This window comes from Triturus cristatus, chromosome 8, assembly GCF_964204655.1.
Source record: "Triturus cristatus chromosome 8, aTriCri1.1, whole genome shotgun sequence".
NCBI lineage: Eukaryota > Metazoa > Chordata > Amphibia > Caudata > Salamandridae > Triturus > Triturus cristatus.
In genome coordinates, this window is record NC_140591.1 from 1,609,580,568 (window position 1) to 1,609,596,969 (window position 16,402).

At 43.9% G+C, this 16,402-nt stretch overlaps 1 protein-coding gene across 1 annotated transcript in view; it reads right to left on the reverse strand.

Annotated features, from left to right (window-relative positions):
* The window catches only part of APBB1 (amyloid beta precursor protein binding family B member 1), a 424,653-nt gene extending 413,134 nt beyond the window's left edge, over nucleotides 1-11,519 (reverse strand). The window contains exon 1 of the mRNA XM_085623528.1: nucleotides 11,417-11,519. The gene's annotated coding sequence lies outside the window, so the exon portion shown is untranslated. The remainder of the gene's footprint in view (nucleotides 1-11,416) is intronic.
* Between the last annotated feature and the right edge of the window lie 4,883 nt (nucleotides 11,520-16,402).

The following is a 16,402-nucleotide window of genomic DNA, read 5'->3' on the forward strand; positions in this document are numbered from 1 at the left end:
AAGAAGGGAAAGGAAAGGGAAAGGGAAAGGGAAAGGGAAAGGGAAAGGGAAAGGGAAAGGGAAAGGGAAAGGGAAAGGGAAAGGGAAAGGGAAAGGAAAGGGAAAGGGAAAGGGAAAGGGAAAGGGAAAGGGAAAGGGAAAGGGAAAGGGAAAGGGAAAGGGAAAGGGAAAGGGAAAGGGAAAGAGAGAGAGAGAGAGAGAGAGAGAGAGAGAGAGAGCAGGAGCAGCCTGCTGGGAATTTATCTTGTGCTTTTTTTCCCTCCACTATTGTTGCTTTGCGCTGCAATGGCTACTTAAAAAAAAAAAAAACATTCTAAGTCGGGAAGTATAAATGCTCCTTTTGAGTGCAACCTTAGCAGTGGGACAAGAGTATAGTTTTTGGCCCATATTTGCAAGCATATACGCAGTGATCAAAGATTTCCAGATAAAGTACAGCGGTATCGTAGAGAACTGGAGAGCATGTCATCAATTCCTGTAAAATCAGTTTGTTTTCAGTGGCGGCCGGCACAGATCGGGGATGGCGAGGCGGGAGAAATGTTTTTTAAAAATAAAAATAAAAAATAATAAAACTTACCTTATCGCCGCGTCCAGGTCCCATCTCTCTTCTGTCGGACTCAGGTCAGGAACCAGGCAGCACACCAGGCTCCCCTGACCAATCACAACAATGCAATACAGCATTATGATTGGTCTAAGCGCTCAGACGGGAACTGGGGGCCTGGGCATTTTCTCCATGCAGGCTGTAATGCAGAGTGTGCAGAGGCCCAGCCAAGCATTCATGTGCACTTGGAGTGGGCAAACCACTCCTCCCCTTCCCTGCTTTGAGAGTAGAGAAGCCCACAGGCAAAGCTGCTGGAAACTATACAGTGGTAACAACATTGATTTTATGTTTCCTTTATTTACACTGCTTAAAAGCAGTGGGGCGACGCTCCTCCACCTTAGAGGAGGAGCTGCCACTGGCTGTTTTAAAGAATGCTGGTTTAAAATGTTAATGAAAAAGAACAGTCTTCCCTCGTTCTTCCTGGTCAACACTGGACAAACAGCATTTATACACCTCTTGCCCCCATCCATCACATGTTCCACTACTGAGTCCCAGTAGTTTAAAGCAAGTAAGTGTGTTGGGGGAGGGAATCTTGAAAATACAGTCAATTAAATTAAATCCCCACCTTCAACGAGGCTTGTCAGAGGGTTGCGATCATCAGGTACACACACATACACATACAACGATGAGCCTTTTTTAATGTTGCCTGCACCTGGAAGGTAGACAGAGTAAGTAGGTAGTTTCATGCAACATTTGCGTTGTTAAAATGCAGATGTAAACAAAGTATTACATGGAAATGTAAGCAGCAGTAATACGCCTTTTGTCCCCACCCAACACGTTTCACTACTGAGTCCCCGTAGTTTAAAGCAAGTGAGTGAGTGTGTGTGGGGGGGGGGGGGGGGAATCTTAAACATGCAGTCAATTGAATTAGATCATCTCCAGCGGGGAGAGCGATTGCTCAATTGTTGCTACAACACAATGGAGAGATCACAGGGCTTTAATACTGCATGTGGTTATGCGCCTCAGAATGCAGCCAAGTGAAGTCTACTGCAAAAACTCAGACATGTTTATGCAGCACTCCCATATTTCTCACCTTGCCATGGGGTCACAATCGGGCACGCACATAGAAGGAGAGCCTTTTTTAAATGTTGCTTGCATCTGGAAAGTACAGTAAGCAGGTAGTTTCAGGCAACGTTTGCGTTGTTAAGGCGCAGAAGAAAACAAAATATCCCATAGAAACATATTAGAGAGAAAGAAGGAAAATGCACCTTTGGCTGTCTGCTCGGAAGCACTGCTGTGCACAGTGCCCCCTTGCCTTGCCGCCTGCTCTGAGCGTGCCTCGACTGAGCTCTCAAGAGTGCCCTCCCGGTGACCGAAACAAAACAACTTGAGCACGGAAGGCACAAATCACAAGCCTTCCCAGCACAAATAAGTTGAAATATGGGACAGACCGAAACAAGAAATGACTTATAAAGTGCGATCTCCTGCCCTGGGGCATCTTGGCGCTATCAAAATCTGATTAGGCTGAGATAGTGATATAGTAGGAGTAAGGCAGAAGCGCAGAGACAAAACACTTCTACTCCTGCGTGAAAAGCCAGGTTTTTAAGGCTGTTCTAAAGGAGAGTAAGGAGGGAGCAGTTTTTAATGTTAATGGGAGATTGTTCCAAAGTATGGTAAAGCTCCTTCCACTCCAGGTGGCTTTCTAAAAGGGGGGACAATCAGGTTCCTTGCACGGCCTGATCGGAGTGTCCTTGCTGGAACAAACAATTTCAGTTTCTTATTTAAATGGTCTAGCCCAAGTCCATGCAAAGCTTTATAGGCCATACAGAGAGCTTTGAAGCTGCATCGTTGTTTGACTGGCAACCAATGTAATTTCCTAATTGCTCCTCTTCCTGACTCATACTTTGGAATTTTACAAAGGAAATGAGCTGCCATGTTTTGCAAAACTTGAAGCCTCTTGACAAGTCCCAATGCAAGAGTGAGATACATACTGTTGCAGTCATCAATCCTCGTAAGAACGAGTGCCATTGTTACCGTTTTGAGTAGTTTGGGGGCAGAAATGTTTCTATTTTTTTTTTTATTAACCTTAGGGAACTAAAGGCCACGAGGTTATTTTGTTTACTTGGACCCTAAACTTTAGTTTCTTGTCTACCATGAATCCTAAGTTTCTAACTTTGTTTGAAGGTTCGGGTAAAGAGTCCATCTCAGGAGGCCACCAGTCCGGTGTCCAAAAGGAGGGATTTTTACCGAAAATGCTGATCTCTATTTTATTAGCATTCAATTTGAGACCGTTACAATCCATACAGTTGCTCACCACCCTCATACATGAGCTGAAATCTGTACCCAAATTGGTTTTCACGTTAGCCAGTGATACCACAATTTGGGTATCATCGGCGTATGAGACCAGGGAGAAGCCTGCTTTTTTGATAATGGAAGCTAGTGGGATAACAAAGATTGAATAGAGTTGGGCTCAGGGCTGAGCCCTGGGGAACACCACAGGGAAAGGAAAAAGATTTGGAAGTAAACTGTCCCATCTTCACATTATTTTGTCTATTTGCCAGGAAAGATAGCAAAAGATCAAAGGCAGTACCTCCTATCCCAAGCCTGAGCATACGGTCAGCCAAGATCTCATGACTGACCATATCAAAAGCTGTGGAAAAATCCAAGAGGATCAATGCAGCTGTCCCACCCCTATCCAGTACTTCTCGTATTTCCTTGGTTGCTATTACCAGAGCCGATTCTGTACTGCGATGCTTTCTAAAACCATTTTGGGTGTCATCAAGCCAGAAGTGTTACTCCAAGTATTCTGAAAGTTGTTGGTTCATTATTTTTTCTACCGGCTTGGCAGAGAAAGGAAGTCTAGATATTGGCCCATAGTTATTTGGGGCTTGGGCGTTCAAATTATCTTTTTTAATAGGGGGAGAATCGAAGCTTGTTTCCAGACAGAGGGAAAGTATCCTTTTGCAAACATATTCTCAAAAATTTCCCCAGGATTTTGTGCTACTTCAGCCGGGATCATATGCATGATGTTGGGGGGGGGGGGGGGGGGACACGTGTCTTGTGGCGCGCCCGATTGGATGAGACCGATGGACTTTATAAGTTGTTCTTCTGATGGAACCTTAAAACAGGAGAGAATGACTTTATCCGGCAGTCCAGTTGGAATATATTCCTCCCGATCATTGCCTGCTCTATGTGTGGTAAATTTGTCAAAGATATTTGTGACTTTCTCCTGAAAAAGTCATGCAAGAGTATCGCAAAATTCTCGATTTGTTCCTGCCTTATTTGAACTAGCTGTTATTAGTTTATTTTCTCACTGAGAAAAGTGTCTTATTAGCATCAGATGCAGCTTTTAAGTACTTCGAATAATATTGCGTTTTTGCTTCAATTATATATTTTTTGTGTTCGACTAGTTTAGTTTTATATTTAATTTTCTCATCCACGTCATATTTTTTCCTCCATTTTGTTCTTGTATCCGACAGTCCTGCCTTTATTGTCTGAGTTTCTCGTTATACCAGGGTCGGATATTTTCTTAAAAGTGTTTTTTTTGAGCCACCGAATCAAGAGCAGAGTTCAGCCAAAATGCAAAATTCTACACTATGCTCCAGGTTTTCCCCTGATTACCAAGGAGGGACGGCTGCAATGGCCTCTCCCAAAGTATCTGGCCTAATTTTGTGCCAGGCTATACTTAGGGTATGTTGGGTGGTGTTTCTGGTCATAGATGATTTTTTTGTCATTATTTACCAGTTAACCGCCCAGTGGTCTCACCAAGTCAAGGGAAAAGATGGGAGTAACCTAATATCAGAAGAATTGGAAAAAAATTCTATCCAGCATGTGCCCAGCCTAATGCGTTTGACCTTTGGAAACTAAAGGCAGACCAAACATATTCATTGTGTCAACCAGTTTTTTGGACTCCAAATCTAATTCAATTTCCAGGTGAAAATGTAAATCTACCAATACAAGAAAGTTATCATCAATAATAGCAAGCGTACTCAATTATCGTACTAAGCTTATCTGCAAAACCAGCATCTGGATCCGGGGGTGTGGGGGAGGGGAGACTGACATTCCCTTGAGAACCCGTGAATCTACAGGTTGCCCAGAAAAAGCTATGGCCTTGAAAAAGGGAGAGATGAGTGGCTGAAAACTAGTTTTATACAGCTCAAGGTAAAAACCGCCAAACCTCCTCCCCTTTTTAGTGAACGTCTATCTAGACGATAAACCACGTAACCAGGGAGGAGTGGCAGCAATAATGTCTGGGCCCAAACTGCCATCGGCCCATGTCTCTGTGACAAATGCCACGTCTGCTCTTTGTGTCTGTATTAAATCACAGAATTTCAGTTGATGTTTAACCAGAGATCTGGTGTTAAGTAGCATACAAGATATAGTTACCCCATTGTTATTGGAGTCTATTATATGTTGCTGAGCAGTTATCCTACTAACCGCTGGGTTGCTAGCTGCATGGAGTCTAGGACCTCCTGTCTGGTTAAAGTCAGGTCATTAGCTGGCAATCGTGATGGAAACATTGTACCTAAGAGCAAATAATGCATCCCTTGAATATTTGATTGTATCTTAGGTTTTTTGTGTGAAAGGACCAGGGGGACTGGCACTGGGCATGGTTCAGGCGCAGACAGGCTTGCCTTTGGCATGCCCGCTGCTCATCGGCGCCATCAGCCCTATTTGTAGCTGGAATTAACTGGATGGAGGGAAAACTAGAACGTCTCACCTTCAAGATGAACAGCATGACACCTGCATCAAGGCGAGCGTTACTAAAGTTAAAATAGCCCAGAATCTATGTCAATGTTACCCCCAATTTAAAAGTTCATATTTAAAATAAAAAAACCCACAAAGTTAAGTTAAAACATTAATCATAAAAGAGCGTTTATAGAGTGCAACGTGCAAGTTTGTGCAAAGAAGAGATCAGCAGCTGATGCTTAAGACTACTTGAAGGAGCCTAATCATTCAGATATAAAAGAAGCGGTCACCATGGCGATGTGGTTGCACAGTATGTTGTTCTTATTTAACTGCTAATGACAGCTTCCGAGTAAGGACGCATGTAAGAGGGGTTGTCCTTTTGGGAGGTAACAGGAGAGCGGGAGGTACAAAGAAGGGAATACTAAGCCACTTGACAAACTAAAAGCCATCATTTACAAAGGACAGGAAGAGGAGCCAATTGTAAAGATGGGAGGAACATGGGCGGAGATTAATGCCCATATCCTGAATACAGCATGTCTCGAAGAGCCAGCGCAAACTTTGCCAAGGCTAGACCTAAAAATGTGAGTTACAAAGCCAATGGTAGACAATGGGCAGAATAATTCCTAGGTTACCTTTCTGAAAGTCCCCAAGATGTCTAGCAAACCAGACAGCGACCTAAATGGTAAATTGGAAGAACCAACAATTATTATTGGTAATTTAAAAGGCAAGAACTGACTATTGTTAATATGTCGCTCCTCTCGGTTTCTCTGATCTGCATCCGTCTTAAATTGATTTTAACATCTTAATTTAATGTGTACTGTATGCTTTGACCTCAGAGCACAAAGGCACTTTATTTAGCACTTCACTGTGATTGCTCCTCCTAAAGTGTCCCTGCCAGCACTTGTGCATTTGCACTGGACTCGTTTTTCTGATTTGCCACAGCATGTAGCGCTTGAGCAGAGGGAAACATTTTTATCATAATTGAGGCTCAGAAAGACAACTGCAACCACCATATTATAACAGTGAGCAATCTAAGTCTTCTGAAGCTTGAGAGTTCACAAGAGGCCTCCTGGCACAGATGCGCTGGACTGAACAAGTCTCTCCTTTCTGATCTACATAGGTTTTAAATTGATTTAACAGCTTATTTTAATTTTCTGTACGTTTCGAGTTCACACAGAACTGCTGCACTTTTTTTTTAGAACTCCGCTGCAATCATTCCTCCTATAATTTCCCTGCTCACACTGACTTTCTCATTTGCACTTTACTGGTTTCCTTGGTCCGCCACGGCATGTGCCACTTGAGCGGAGCAAAACAGTTTAATCATAATTGAGGCTCAGAAAGATGACCGACTGCCATTTTACAGTGCTGTTGGAAGTCTAGTCTTCCGAAGCTTGAGGCGTCCTGGTACCGCCGACGGCAGATACCCTGCTCACTTTTCAAAAAAGGGTAAGCAAATGCCTCATATTATACACTTGCTCAAATGTTGAAAGTATTAGGGATAAGTCTAGTCTTTTACATATCTCCAGTCTACTATGAACCTCAGTACTATTTCTGGAACAAGACGCCAATCACACATGCAGATACTGCAACTTTGCGTGGCCTTTCCCCAACGCCAAGGAGATCTGCAAGTCTCATAGAGACAATAAATCCAGTCAGCCAGAGCACAAAACAGTCACATCCCTTTAGGACTTAGCATAGAACCACCACAGAACCTCGAATCAATCTAACTATGTGGTCTCTGCTGTAACGTCCACCCCATTCCTAAACATGCTTTAGAACTATGGGATCTTCTTGCTACTGACTAACTGAGTTTGTTTTATTTCTGAAACGTAGCTTCATCCCGCTGCACTTCCCTGTATTCCAATAGCATACTCTTCTGAATACAGTCTGATCAGACAAGACAGATTCCAAGACTGGTCGAAGAGTTGCCATTGCCTCTAGCAACCCTGCTAAAATGACTCTATTGGACTCACTTCTTACTGACTGGGTGGAGCTCTGTGTTTTCAAACTAGAGACACTTTCGAAGGTGATCTGGAAGGGAGCTTTAGTTTACTGCCCTCCAGGTGCCAAAAAAGAAAAAAAGATTCCCGTAATAAACTGACTGAATGTCTGACACCACACATCCCGTCATCGGACAATTTCACATTGACTGGAGATTTCAACTACCGTGCAGAGATAAATTCAGAAACAAAATATCTGCTCTCAGAACTTGAATCCCTAGGACTCTTTTAACGGTCTCAGCTCCCACATATATAGCAGGTCACACTCTGGAACTCATATTTCCCAAATCACCAAAGCTACAGGTAGATCCCCCCCCCCCCCCATTCCGATGGTCTGGAAAGAGTTTCTACATTAACTTCCAGCTTGATATTGGAGAACTTTTGGGCCACAAGACAGCAACTAGAATGATGAGACTGTGGAGGAAGGTATCACTTCCGTCCTTTATGCCGTACTTCTCCCCCCAACCAGCACTCATATCTATTGAGCGCTTGAAGATTTTAAGGATGCTTTCACCCTGGTATTAAATACCACTGTTCCTGTAAAGATTAGCCACCCTAAAACATTTCTCATTGGTATTTGGAGTGCCTTAAAGTAGAAAAAGCAGGCTACAGAAAGTTGGAACGGTAATGGAGAACCACTAAATCCCTTGCCACCAAACTTACTTACAAAGAATCTCTAGGCACCTATTATAAAAGCATTAGGGAAGCAAATAATATCCCACATAGTAGATAGAATTAACAATGCAGGAAATTCAACAAAAGAATTATAAAAGATTGCAAAGGAATTCACTAAACTCTCTTTTTCCGCCTCCCCATTCCACTATCCCAGTATCCCTATAATGACCTTCTGGACCATTTTGAAGAAAAACCTTCAAAATCTACCACACCCTTTCAAATGGTGTCACACAGGAAGGACCAGCCTCACTCGCATCCTCAGCCACTAATCACCACACCTTTCTGGAAATGTTGATCCAGTCACCGCCCAGCAAGTCTAAGTCTTGCTGAATAAGATCAAATCGGGCTCACCAGAGAATCTCTCTCCTCCCTACATCATGGCGATCCTGGACCAAGCCCTTCTCCCCACCATCCAGGGTCTGTATAATCAGTCTCTGAGCACCAAAACTCTTCCTATGAAATGGAAAGGAGCCCAGGTCAGACCTATTTTATAGAAACCCACAGCAGACTTGCCAACCGTAGACCCACATTGTTGCTCTCTTTTCCTTAGCAAAATAATGAAGCCTCTAGTTAACAAACTGATCACGTCTTGTTAGCCCCCTCCCAGTCAGGTTTTCGTGCTTCATATAGCACAGAAACAGAGCTGGTGACTGTTCTAGACACCATCAAACTCTCCCTGGACAAAGGTCACACAGCCATGTTGGTAGTACTCAACCTAGCCGCTGCTTTCGACACCATCTAACACGCTATCCTGATCCAAAGACTTGTGAAGATGGATGTTAGTGGAAAGCCATTTCCTGGCTTAAAAACTTTCAGAGAGATTGTACCATGCCCTTGACAAGGGGGTGCCACAGGGTTTATGCTGGAGTCTCACCATTTTAATATCCACGTAGCCCCCCTGGCTCAAGTGATAGGATCAGGATGGTTCAAAATTATATAATATAAACTTATCTCCAGGTGGCCTAATCCTGAATCCACTAAAATCAAATTAAGTGAATGCATGAAAACAAATTGCCCTCTGGATGTTATCCAACTGCCCTCAATTGAGTAGTGGAATGACTGAAATCCCGCTTTTCTGCAAGCCCCACCTCCTTTGGTACAAAGACAGGTGGCCCCCAGGTCTGGGGTCAGCCCCGACCTTAAAAAGGTAGCAAGAAATTTGGGCATCCTGATAGAAGATTGCCTTTCTTTGAAAGAACAGGTAAACTGCATCTACGGTACACGCTTCCAGATTATTCGCCTACTTAGGAAAACTTTCCAGAGGCTGCCCCTTCTGGCCAGAAAATTGCTCACTCAGGCACTTATTGTAAATTGCCTGGACTACGGCAATGCCCTCTTGGAAGCAGCATATGAAGTTCTCCTAGCTTAACTTCAGGTAGTACAAAACAAGGCTACCCGTCTGGTTTGTAACCTACCAACCCGCTACCCCTCCGAGCCTACACTCAAATCTCTGCATTGGCTACCTAAAAAAAAGCGTTCCCTCTTCAAACTCCTCTATCTAGTCCACAAGTCCATATCAGGAAACGACCCCCTCTACCTGCGAAACAAGCTGCAGCCTTACATGCCAACGCACAACCTCAGGTCCAGTGACAAAGCTTTACTATGCCCTTGCCGCATAAGTATGGCTAGATAATTTTCATTCCTGCCCACCCCCATCATTTGAACCGGTTACCCTTACATATACGGTCCTGCACTGACCTAGCCCTACTTCAAAAAATTCTCAAAGCCTGGCTCTTCTGATCTCTTCTGCCTGTTAACACGCAATAGCGCCAAGAAACCCTCTTGGGCGATTTGTTTGCGCTATATGAATGTAAATAACTTAAGAGAAATGGGACACATGCAGGCACCAATACCACCGTACTGTCACTTCCACAACATAATTTCAATGCATCCATATATCAACAAATCCCAAATCTCACCCTGACCATTCAGCTCTCTCAAAAACCTCCTAAATTCGTTTTTAAAAATCCAACATACTAAAAAGATCACTCCACAGCCTTCACTTGTGTGAGAACCATATAATAATTCACATCACCAACAAGTCGCTAAAAATCAATGGCATCTACCACTTTAAGCCTCCGACTGTACCATGGTTCAACCTACCAAGCCCCATTAGAACCAGTCCCTGAACCATTTTATCACTACCTAAGCACCATCTCAACAATTAACCTTCACACTAATGTTACGGCAACCCAAACCTCCAACCCAACACCCGAACCCCACGATTACCAACTTACTAGTCTCACATATTCTCACTAGGGGTGGGCGGAATTTGCGTAGTCACATTACGCAAAGTTCAACGAAACAGTAAAAAATCTCTGCGAGCATGCAGAGTTCCGCGAACACGTGGAATTGCTTGCTCTGCCCGTTCGCAATTTTTTTTTCCTGTTCGCGAATGCTGTTTGCGTGCTTGAGGGGAAATGTCTTGCGAACACGCATTTTGAAAGCGCTAACAAGCAAAAAAGTCTGCGAAGCCGTGGAATTTTTGCCAATTCCGCGTTCTCCACGGAATGCGAAATTCCCCGAGCAGAACGGAATTTAACGCACAGGCCTAATTCTCACCTCAGGCCCTAAACAACCTTCACGCAAAACCAGCCCTCACATCTAACCAACTATTTGCTCTGGAACACTAAATCTATTCATTGTCAAAAAGCCATCCACTTACCCAGTCCACCAGCCCCAGTACCTCCGACCAACCCACCGTTACTCAACGACTTGCATCAATTCTCATGCTTTCCATAGGTGCTTAAACTTCTATTCGGCTCTAATACTTCAGTCAGTCTCAAATCTCCCATCAACTCACATCATTGCCCAATTGTTCCCAATTCTTGCCTCTACTCCCAGCAGCCCCCAATACTCTCACTTTTCCCCAGTATTCCATCTGCCCCTTCTCGCAGCATCATGACAGCCACTAGCCCTGCTGGCTCCCACTAGTCACACTAGATGGCTTACTACCCATGACTCACTATCAAGCTTCCATGCCTCCCAGGACAAGACCTAGTATCTTGCATCAGTTGCTGCTGCCCCCTATGCCCCCATACGAGTCCAATACCTTGTATCAATCCCTACATCTCCCACAAGCTTCAATGAATGAATCACTAAGACAGATTTCAACTTGAAATCCACATCCCTGACCTACACTCGGCCCTAATACAATCTTGTGCCCTAAAAATCACGTATAATGTACACCACCCCCGCCCAATGAGCATCAATGGCTTATATCCGCCCCATACCGCACCAGCCTTCATGCATTACCCCAATGACCTACAACTACCCCCAGAAACATGCCACCAGATCCTCTAGCTCTGCACCTCCGATAATACCGATCAATCCGATACATTTCATCAGTCCTAACCCCATCCTTCCAGAAAGCCCCTTTTATGTTGAACCAGGTACCATACCTGCCTAGCGCCCCCACCCCCTGCGGACCGATGACTGGCCTCAGCCCCTATGCCTCCTGGCAGCCCCGACACGAAGCCCCCCATAGGCCGCGGGTGCTCCCCGCCTCCGTTACCTGCGCTCTCATACGGGTCCTTGGCTGCCGAGACTAGGATAACGGGAGGCTCTGGCTCCCATCACAGGAAGCGTCCTGACGCTGGTCACGTGACACTCAGCGCAGCCCGGGGATCGCGCGTGCGCACATCCAGCTTCGGCGTTCAGACCCCTTGCCTGACGGACGCCCCGCGGGCGGAAGTGAGCTCGCAGCCTCCCGCGCTCATTGGTGCGGGCTAGCATTGAGGGCGGGTCGGAAAGAACGATAACAAATTGACAAGGGGTGAAAGGTCGCAGGCTCGTAGCCCTCCGGGCATGGTTATTTGAAGCTCTCAGTGCGAAGGTCTGCGGGTTGTGCACGGTCCTTAGAGGGCCTCCAGTGCTGCCTACAGGGCGCTGAACAGGGAGTAGGAGGGGAAAAAAAGAGTTGTAATTGACATAGGGTTTTGGAATGTTACTGCGCCACCAAATACGCAAAGGGGGTGTCCACATCAGGGCTCTTCCTCTACAAATCATTGTTTCCACTTGTGTGGATTAAACTAAGTGAATTCTTCGTAAGCGACGCCACCCATCCCCTGGGTGCTTATATATAATGGCAGCCTTACCCATAATCCTTCAGAATTATCTAAGCATAATCAAAGGCAAGGAGTGAGGGTGGGTTTGTAATAGTCTTGAGGAGGACGTGTAGGGCTAAAAGAAATTAAGATTACTGCTAAGTAATCGGAGCATTATGACTACGCACTCGTCATAGTCTTAATGCCTTGAGGTATACCAAATCATATGCCTTTGATCCAAAAACAGCAAAGTATTACCAGTATTACATCATTAAACAAGCATTTGTAATGCAATATGTCTCGAATTTGAAAGAGTTTGAGCTATTACCATTGTAAAGGACAATGCCTTTTATTTATGTGTTGGTTTTCAAAACAGATAAATAGAAGGCATTGTAATTTACAATGCCAATAAGTTAAACTCTTGCAAATGCGCGACCTAATGCATTGCAAATGCCTGTTTGTAAAAGCGCCTCATGTCGTTCTTTCACTTTTATGGCGGCTGCGCCCTTTCTTCAGACAAGCCTCGTCTAAAAAAATGGTGCGCGACCGACATTAAAGTTAACAAACAAATCCTTTTTTTTTTTAAAGCGCCCCATTCAGTGCTTTCACTTTAATAGCGGCCACACACCTTTAGAAGAGCCGCGTCTAAACAAAGGGGTGCGGCCGCCATTAAAGTGAAAGCGTGGAATGGGGTGCTTGTAAAACAAAAAAACACATTTATTTATGAAGGTGAATACTCTGAGCCGCGTCTAAAGGAAGGGGTGCAGTCGCCATCAATGTGAAAGCACGCCATGGTGCACTTTCAAACAAAAAAGTTAATAAATAGGAAAAAAAAATAACATGCGAATAACAAACCAAGGGAGCGGTCGCCATTATATCAGCTGAGGTGTGCCTTGATATGAAAAAATAAATCGTTACGAGAGAGCGTGTCTAGGCAGGAGAAAACCATTTAACAAAATAGTGCTCAAAGGCTGTAATTAAAGCCTATTGAGTAACAACACTTACCAGGGGATGTCCTCATGGGAGGTTACAAGATGAGAAAAGGCAGTACTAAGTAGGGACTACTAAGCCTATTGACTAATGAAAAGCCACAGTTTACAAAGGACAGTGACAGGAGCCAATTAAAAAGCTGGGTGGAAAGTGGGCGGTGCTTCAAGGCCAGACCTGAATACAGCATGTCTCAAAGAAACAATGCAAGCGCTGCCTAGGCGAGATATAAAAATTGACGTGAGCACCCCTGCACCAAAATTTCATCTGTTCTAACCTAACCTTCGGAAATGTTGTGACCTTTTTTAGAAAAATGGAACGAGCTTGCATAACATCTAAAGAGTGCAATAAAAGTTCCTTCAGAATAGAAGTTGAAGAAAAAGTGAATGAGCAATAACCTCTTGTCAGTAATGAAAGAAAGAAATAACCTTGGGTAGAAAAGAAGGTCCTGCTCTCAAAATCACCAGATCTTCCTAAAACCTTAAAAAGGGAGGGGGAGCTAAGAAAAGCTGACAGTTCCCTATTCTACAAGCAGAGGTGATAGCAACCAAAATACCACTTAGTCTGTTCTATTCAATAAAATCTTATAAAGCATGTAGCTGCCCAGAGGCCTCCCAGCGCTAGAACAGTTAGCATCATATTAGTCATCTCTCAACAGGACTAATTACTGTAAATCCATGTTTTAAGAGCCTTACGAAATGAGAACTCATTAGAAAGCAGACTTAAATCCAAGGTGGGAGGGTTCCAAAGTTTGGGAGTCAGTTGTGAAAATGATCGGCCACCCCAACGAGGTCTGCTGAATTTGGTGATCTGTGGTAGGTGTCCTGAGGAAGATCTAAGTGACCTTCTAGGACTGTAGGGAGTACCTAGCGATCTTAATACAGCAGGCCCTTTGTTATGGAGTGACCTATGCAGAATGCAAAGGGACTTAAGCTGGACCCTCTGCTCGACTGGGAGCCAGTGGAGATCCTTTAGGGCCCTTTTTGCAGATTGATTTCTAGGGACATTCATAAGAAGCAGAGTAGTGGAATTCTGTGTGATCTGTAGCCTCTTTGTTAGAGAGGAATTTCAAGTCTACCTCTTCCAAAGGCTCAAAAGGAGGAAATAGAAGAGATTTAAGAACTGCAGGAAGATCCCAAGACGGAGATGAGGATTTCAAGGAAGGCTGCAATATAGAAAAGTATTTAAAATCCCTGTTGATTAACATATCGACCTCCCTCTCAGGTTCAGAAAAGTTTTGAAAGGCTTTAATAGCGAACCACTATGACTTGATCATGGAAAGAGAAAGATTTAGGTTAAACCTCTCCACCCAAAATTGTATTACTGTGGAAAAAGGACAGCATGGAGCAAAGAAGTCATGCAAGGGGCACCAGTTGTCAACGGTTTTCCAGTGCCTAGAGTAGAATTTTAAAGTAGAAGGTGTGTTTCACTTCTGGCACATTTCAATCAGACTGGATAGAAAACCCTTACTTAATAAGGTCAGCCTTTCAACCTCCAAACCTACAGAACTAGCTTTTGAGGAGGAAAGAATGACTGCTTAATGGGAGAAGGATGCAGAGGAAGCACCCATGGAGGAAAAATTGCTAGAGTCTTCAGGGCTGGAAATCATAACCGTCTTGGCCAATATGGAACTATCGGGATCACAATCACCTTCTCCTGATGGATCTTTGACAAAGTTCTCAGTATGAGATAAAAAAAGCCAGGAAAGCATACAGTAGCCTCTGGGGCCAGTTTAACAGCAGAGAGTCTCTTCTTAACAGAGTTCTTGCCCTGTTCCCCTCTAGGAGGCACCAAGGAGCACAGAAATACCAAGGCAGCAACAGAAACCATAAATAAATAAATGAAGCAAAACAGGAAAAACTGTTATCAGAATGCTTACTTTTTCGTCAGATCTGCCTTTTAACCTACCAGAAGGCAGGAGAAAACCATTTAACAAAATAGTGCTCAAAGGCTGTAATTAAAGCCTATTGAGTAACAACACTTACCAGGGGATGTCCTCATGGGAGGTTACAAGATGAGAAAAGGCAGTACTAAGTAGGGACTACTAAGCCTATTGACTAATGAAAAGCCACAGTTTACAAAGGACAGTGACAGGAGCCAATTAAAAAGCTGGGTGGAAAGTGGGCGGTGCTTCAAGGCCAGACCTGAATACAGCATGTCTCAAAGAAACAATGCAAGCGCTGCCTAGGCGAGATATAAAAATTGACGTGAGCACCCCTGCACCAAAATTTCATCTGTTCTAACCTAACCTTCGGAAATGTTGTGACCTTTTTTAGAAAAATGGAACGAGCTTGCATAACATCTAAAGAGTGCAATAAAAGTTCCTTCAGAATAGAAGTTGAAGAAAAAGTGAATGAGCAATAACCTCTTGTCAGTAATGAAAGAAAGAAATAACCTTGGGTAGAAAAGAAGGTCCTGCTCTCAAAATCACCAGATCTTCCTAAAACCTTAAAAAGGGAGGGGGAGCTAAGAAAAGCTGACAGTTCCCTATTCTACAAGCAGAGGTGATAGCAACCAAAATACCACTTAGTCTGTTCTATTCAATAAAATCTTATAAAGCATGTAGCTGCCCAGAGGCCTCCCAGCGCTAGAACAGTTAGCATCATATTAGTCATCTCTCAACAGGACTAATTACTGTAAATCCATGTTTTAAGAGCCTTACGAAATGAGAACTCATTAGAAAGCAGACTTAAATCCAAGGTGGGAGGGTTCCAAAGTTTGGGAGTCAGTTGTGAAAATGATCGGCCACCCCAACGAGGTCTGCTGAATTTGGTGATCTGTGGTAGGTGTCCTGAGGAAGATCTAAGTGACCTTCTAGGACTGTAGGGAGTACCTAGCGATCTTAATACAGCAGGCCCTTTGTTATGGAGTGACCTATGCAGAATGCAAAGGGACTTAAGCTGGACCCTCTGCTCGACTGGGAGCCAGTGGAGATCCTTTAGGGCCCTTTTTGCAGATTGATTTCTAGGGACATTCATAAGAAGCAGAGTAGTGGAATTCTGTGTGATCTGTAGCCTCTTTGTTAGAGAGGAATTTCAAGTCTACCTCTTCCAAAGGCTCAAAAGGAGGAAATAGAAGAGATTTAAGAACTGCAGGAAGATCCCAAGACGGAGATGAGGATTTCAAGGAAGGCTGCAATATAGAAAAGTATTTAAAATCCCTGTTGATTAACATATCGACCTCCCTCTCAGGTTCAGAAAAGTTTTGAAAGGCTTTAATAGCGAACCACTATGACTTGATCATGGAAAGAGAAAGATTTAGGTTAAACCTCTCCACCCAAAATTGTATTACTGTGGAAAAAGGACAGCATGGAGCAAAGAAGTCATGCAAGGGGCACCAGTTGTCAACGGTTTTCCAGTGCCTAGAGTAGAATTTTAAAGTAGAAGGTGTGTTTCACTTCTGGCACATTTCAATCAGACTGGATAGAAAACCCTTACTTAATAAGGTCAGCCTTTCAACCTCCAAAC